Raw genomic sequence first — 6,697 nt, 5'->3', positions numbered from 1 at the left:
AAAAAAAAAAAAAAAGAGTGGATGTGTCTGGCCTGGAAACTCCTTTGTCCAAGAGCCGTCATCTTATATGTCCTCTGATAGACCCCAATGCCTGCCACCATTTTCAGGTATCAGGTCTGTGAATGAGCTCAGCTGGGTAGGGCAAACTGCAGGTTAGGTATCCCAGTGCTCTTGGGAGCAAGCCTGGGGAAGCAAAGGGAGGGAAGCAGGTTTGTGTAAAGGAAGTCAGGCTGTGATGCAGTTCCAGCAAAGGACTCAGTCAACTCAGCTCTGGAACTGGGATGACGATCCAGAGTTGTGCCCAACTGGGATGAGAGGACTGGGCTTTTATAACCTCACATCAATCAGGCAGTGCCTGCAGATCACATGAGGAAGGGGGCATGACCTTAGGTGAGGGTTTGTTTTTGTTTTTTCGGCTAAGGCAATCCCTGGAGAGGGCTAACCACTGAGGGCTGTCTGCCTTAGTATTCTCAGCAGCTAAGGGAAGTCCTTCATCCTTGAAAGGGAACCTGAGAGGTATATCACAGCGCCCACCCTTGTGCCATGCAGACCTATGTCTCATGTAAGTTTGGGGAGAGGCTCTTATGAATTCCAGTGACCCGATAGGCCAAGGGAAACTTAGAAGAGCAGGTTAGTGGGACAAACTATATTCCCTAACATTTCAACTGGCCTTGGAACTACAACTGATATTCGTGTCTATCTCCTCTATGGATTCATTCTAAGTTCCCCTCACCCTCACTAGTGCCTCTGCTAATCTAGATATGATAAAGAAAGACTCAAACCTGAGGGGTCTAGGCCTCAGGTCACCATGTCTTTTTTAATCCAGGTGCTGCACTTGTCTACTTACCATCAAAATTGAGCAAAGAGAGTACCAAGAGATGTCCAAGTGTATCACCTAATTGACAAGCAGATTACTCACTGCCTCCACTGTGCAACAAGCCTGTCTCCTCCTGATCTCAAGGCTGACTGTCCCTGTGAGATAGTGACTCTTGCTGCTCAGGCAATGCTTAGCTAATGGTTCAATGGGATGCTTTCTGCATTCCTGGCTTCCCCAGGGAAGTAGTTGAGGGGACAAGAAACATAAACTGCCCAAGTGAATCAATGCAAGTAATAGCAGATGGATCATGTATTCTTTTTATTGGGACATGGCACCACATGAATGTCACTGATTGAAAGTGTACATTGTACACTGGTGGATGGTGCCTTATTCTCATAAACTATCAACAGTTTCAGTATGGTATAGTATGTGGATCCCAGAACATTTCCCAGTCTTGTACCTCCTTTGCTGTAAAATAGATCCCTTGGTTTGATGCAGTCTTGTTCTGTGGGATCCCACAACAGTGGATCAAGCACTCTGTAAGCCTTTGGGATAATGGTGTTGGCTGAGACCCTGCAAGCAGAAATGGAAAACCTGTGCCAAGTATAGATTCCTGTCAAATAATTTATTGTCCCTTCCAGGGTGAAAAGGATCCAGCATAGCCAATTTACCACCAGGCAGCTGGTCGGTCTCCTCAGGGGATGGTGCATTTTCAGGGACTCAGTGTTGGCCTCTGTTGCTGGCAGAAGTTAGTTCAGTCTGAACGGAACTATCATAGAGCTGCTACCTATGTTCAGCTTGAAGCCATGCACCTGATCCATCTATGAACAAAGCTTAGGCTTTTGCCTCTTCCATCAGCAGGCAGAGGTATGGGCTGAGGGTGAGATGCTGGCACAACATTGTTGGATGATAGGGGTGGTATTGGCTGTTTGGTCATGCAGCCTGCTTGGGCTTCACCTGGAAGAACCACTTCCATCTTTGTATGAGTTACTGGTGGGCCCATGTGGCTTTATGACTTAGTGGGTCTGACAATGCCCAGTTAGGATGTGCAGTTCTGGCCAAAGAATCACATGGTGTCCCAAGTGAGTGCACTGTCTCTGCCAGAGTACAGCAGCATGCCAGGAGGTGTATGTATGTATGTGTGTATGTGTATATATATATATATATATATATATATACACACACACACACACACACACATATACATATATATGTATGTGTGTGTGTGTGTATTTTTCTCTTTTAAATAGACTTTGATTTTCGGAGGAGTTTATAGAGAAATTGTCTAAATTCATTGCTATCGAGTTGATTCCAACTCACAGCAACCCTATAGTATAGACAGAGTAGAACTGCCCCATAGGATTTCCAAAGCTGTAAATCTTTATTTAAATTTTTATTCTGTTTGAAAGTTTACAGAGCAAATGCATTTTCCATACAGCAGTTCACATACACTTTGTCTTATGACACTGACTGCAATCTCTCACAGGAGCTCTGGTAGCATAGTGGCTAAGACATTTGCCTGCTAACCAGACGGCTGGCGGTTCAAACCCACCAGCCACTCCTTGGAAGGAAGGTTGGGCAATCTTATTTCCGTAGTGATACTGCCTCGGAAACCCAAGGAGGGGTCACTATGTGTCGGGGCCGACTCGATGGCACACAACAACAACAGCAATCTCTCACAATGCAACAGCTCTCCTCCCATTTCTTTCCCAAAGCCACCTTTTCTGTGTCCTTGCCTCCCATGCACTTATGCCCCCTGAGATGTCACCCTGTGCATACACAGACCTTCTTTCTCCCATGACTGATCTCTCCATGAAGTGTATTCACCTAATGTTCAGCTCATACGCCTGTCTTTTGTTTGGCTGGAAGCCACAGGACTGGGTTCAATTCCAGACCTGAAGGCCAGCTAGGGGTCCATAGTCTCAGGGGTTCCATTTGGCTCTATCAGACCAGCAAACTTGGTCCCTTTTTTTTTTATGTCTTGAGTTTTGTTACACATTGTTCTCCCACTCTTTCCAGGATCTCCTACACAGATCCCCCTCCAAGAGGTTGACAGTGGTAGCCAGGCACCATCTAATTCTTCTGATCTCACAGTCATACAGACTGAGGATCACATGGTGCGCCAGTCCCTTGGACTAATTGCTTCCATGAATCTTTGGTTTTCCTCATTCTTCTTTGCTCTGGATGAGGAGAGACCTATCATTGCATCTAGATGGCTGCTTGTAAGCTTTTAAGATCCCAGTTGCTACTCACCAAAGTAGGCTGTGGAACAATGTTTTTGTGTAGTATGTTATGCCAGTTGAGCTTGATGTACCCTGCAACCATGGTCCCTAGCCCACAGATCCAACTACTTGTTCCCTCTGGGTAGCTGGCTGTGGCCAGGAAGTGACTACAACCTTGCCCTTTGTCAGCTCTACTATATACCTGGGAATTCTTACAGTACTACAAATACACTTAAATACACTTAAAGAAACATTGTCTGCCAATCCTATACATGGTCAATGGGCACACTCTCCCCCCCACCCGGCACAGACATACCTAATAGTTCAACCTGTCCACCCATCTATCTACCCATAGATCAATGTCTGCCATCACTGAGAATGCAGTACTGTATGTGCAAAAGGGTTCATTTTTGTTGTTTGTACTTCCCACATACCCCTCTATGTCTTCCTCTTCCTCAATGTCACTGTGTTGATCACTCACATTTGATATATTGCTCTTCCCTTCACCCAAATCAGTATCTGTCTCTACATATCTAGCAGTGTTCTCTCCCCTCCCCTCCCACCCCTGATAACCAACAAAGAAAATTTCCTTCATATATAAACCTTTCCTTGACTATTTACAATAATGGACTAATACAATATTTGTCCTTCTGTGATTGACTTATTTCACTTAGCATAATGTCCTCCAAGTTCATCCATGTTATACGGTGTTTTACAGATTCTACACTTCTTCAGTGTTGCATAGTATTCCACTGTGTGTATGTATCACAGTTTGGTTATCCATTCTTCTGTTAATGGGCATCTAGGTTGTTTCCATCTTTTTGCTACTGTAAATAGTGCTGTGATGAACATGGGTGTGCATGTATCTGTTCTTGTCGTGGCTCTCACTTTTTTAGGATATATACCTACTAAAGGGATTGCTGGTTCAAATGGTATTTCAAATTCAAGTTTTTAAAAGAATCACCAAGGCTATAAATCTTTGCAAAAGCAGACTGTCTCCTCTTTCTCCTGCGGAGCAGCTGGCGAGTTCAAACCACCAACCTTTTGGTTAGGAGCCAAATGTTTTAACCACTGTGACACCAGAGTTCCTATGAGAAACTGTCCAGAAAGTATACATATCCTCATATACCCTTCATCCTCTGTAGATTCCCACTATTAACATTTTGCATGCATGTACTACATTTTTTATGATTAATGATCTAGTATTGATGCATTAACTAAAGTCCATAGTTTACATTAGGGTTCATTCTTACTGTTGTACAGTCCTATGGGTTTTGAGAAAAACATGTCATGTGTCGATCATTATGGTTATCATGAAGAAAAGTTTCACTGCCCTAAAAATGCCTTATGAGGAGCTGTTTTTTGAAAAGTAATTCTCTGTTGCAGATGGCATGACTCCTAAGATTCCAAGTTAAGAATCTCAGCTCTATCAAGTATCCCTTCTTCCATGACATTGCTACTTATCTTTTTAACATATCTTATCACTCACTCTACTGCTTATTCTGTTCAATGGTCCCTTGTTGCCCATAACATACAATCAAATTCCTTAAAGTGACTTCCAAAACCATCAGAATTTGACCTTCACTTACTTCTTCCTTTCCAATATACTCCCTCTTTCCATTCTGGAGTCCCTGGGTAGCATAAATCATTAAGCACCTGGCTACTAGCAAAAAGGTTGAAAGTTTTTTTTTTTTTTTTTTTAATTATGCTTTAGGTGCATGTTTACAGAGCAGATTTGTTTCATACTCTATATTACATGTACATTTAGTTTCACTCCCCATTTATCATCCCCAACCCTAACCCAGTCTCCTCCCCTCCCTGCCCAGTAACCCGCCCTCCCCCTATGCCCCTCATAGTTATGCACTCGTGTATCCTGCATTTTCTCTGTGCGAATATTGCCCCTCTGGTGCCCTGTGGTTGACTTCTCCAAAGGATTCATCTCCATAGAGTATGTGGGCATCACCCTGGGTTGAGTGGTCTGCATGTACATCTTGTTTACTATTGGTCTGAGAGCCAGCCCCTGGGAGTGAGTTTTATTCCAGGCCCAGAATGTATCCCAGGGCCATAGTATTGGGGGTCTCACAAGACTCCATCTGACTAGTAATTCTGGTCATTATTGAGTTTTTGGATTTTGTTCCATGTTTTTCCTCCCACTTTATCCAGGATCTCCAGATTTGATCCTTTCCTGAGTGGCTGGTATTGGTAGCCAGAAACCATCTAGTTCTTCTAGTCTCGAGGGCCATCTTGTCCTAGGGCTGATTTCTTCCAAATGCCCCACCCCCCTTTTTTGCATTCTTCTTCGCTTCCAACAACAGGAGACAATTAGCTGCATCTTAGATGGCCACTTGAAAGCCTTTAAGACTCTAGGGGCTACTCACCAATGCAGGATGAGGAACAAGACTTTTATGTATTTTGTTGTGCCAAATGAGTTTGGTGTCCCCTAGTACTATGGATCTGAGTTGGTAGATCCGTTGGATCTCTCTCTCTTTCAAAAGGTTGAAAGTTTGAATCTACGCAGAGATGCCTCAGAAGAAAGGCCTGGTGATCGATCTACTTCTGAAAAATCAACACTGAAAACCCTATGGAGCACAGTTTTACTCTGACACACATGGGATTACATGAGTCAAAATCAACTCAGCAGTACTGGTTTTTGGTTTATTTTGGTCCCATATGAACTATGTGTATGTGCTTAGTTTCCCCAATTTTCCCAGCTGAACCCCATTCTACATATGCTGCTGCTCCTGACATATTCTTTCCCTCTTTCTTATCCTGGTTCACATTATCCTTTCCTGACATGCAGGTCAGGACTGGGTGCTCTTCCACTGTTCTACCACAGCACATTTCACCACCCTTCCTACCAGGCACCCTACAGGACTATGGCTGCCTATTTATGCACACTCTCAGCTTTGAATGGCAGGATGCACGTAGTCTTGCTCACTATTGGAGGATAGTGCCCAACCCAGGCCCTGAACACAATGTAAATAGTGGTTGCATTGATAAAACTTAGCAAATCAGTTACATTGTCAAGATCCAGCTCAGAGTTTCCCTATTCAAAATAGGCCATTTCTAGAGGGTTTTTTTTTTTTTTTTTTTTTAGTAGGTGTGTTTGAGTTCTACACTTAAAAAAAAAATTATTAAAAATTACCAAAATAGTGTGATGGGAGTGGGCTATGATGGAGGGGTATTTGTGATGGGAGGTATGTGTGTGTGATGGGAGGGGTGTGTGTGACAGCAGGTTGTGTGTGACAGGAGGGGTGTGTGTTGGGAGGGGTGTTCTGGTGATGGCAGGGGGCTGTGGCAGGATGGGTGCTTGTGATAGGAGGGGTGTGTGTAATGGGAGAGGTGTGTATGGGTAGGGGTGTGTGATGGAGGGAGTGTGTGGTGGGAGGGTGTGTGTGATGGGGGGGGTGTTATGGGAGGGGGTGTGTGACGGGTGGTTTGTGTGTGACGGGAGGGCACTGTGTGTGATGGCAGGGATGTGTGTGATAGGAGGGGTTGTGTGGTGGGAGAGGTGTGTGATGGGAGGGGGTGTGTGATGAGAAGAGTGAGTGGGAAGGGATGTGTGTGTGATAAGGGGTGTGTGGGGGGATGGGTGTGTGTGACGGGAGGGTGAGTATGTGATGGGACAGGGTGTGAAGTGGGAGGGGTGTGAAGTGGG

This window comes from Orycteropus afer, unplaced genomic scaffold, assembly GCF_000298275.1.
Source record: "Orycteropus afer afer isolate SDZICR_OR568_19922 unplaced genomic scaffold, OryAfe1.0 scaffold00050, whole genome shotgun sequence".
Lineage (NCBI taxonomy): Eukaryota > Metazoa > Chordata > Mammalia > Tubulidentata > Orycteropodidae > Orycteropus > Orycteropus afer.
Note: the sequence above shows the minus strand (reverse complement) of the source record.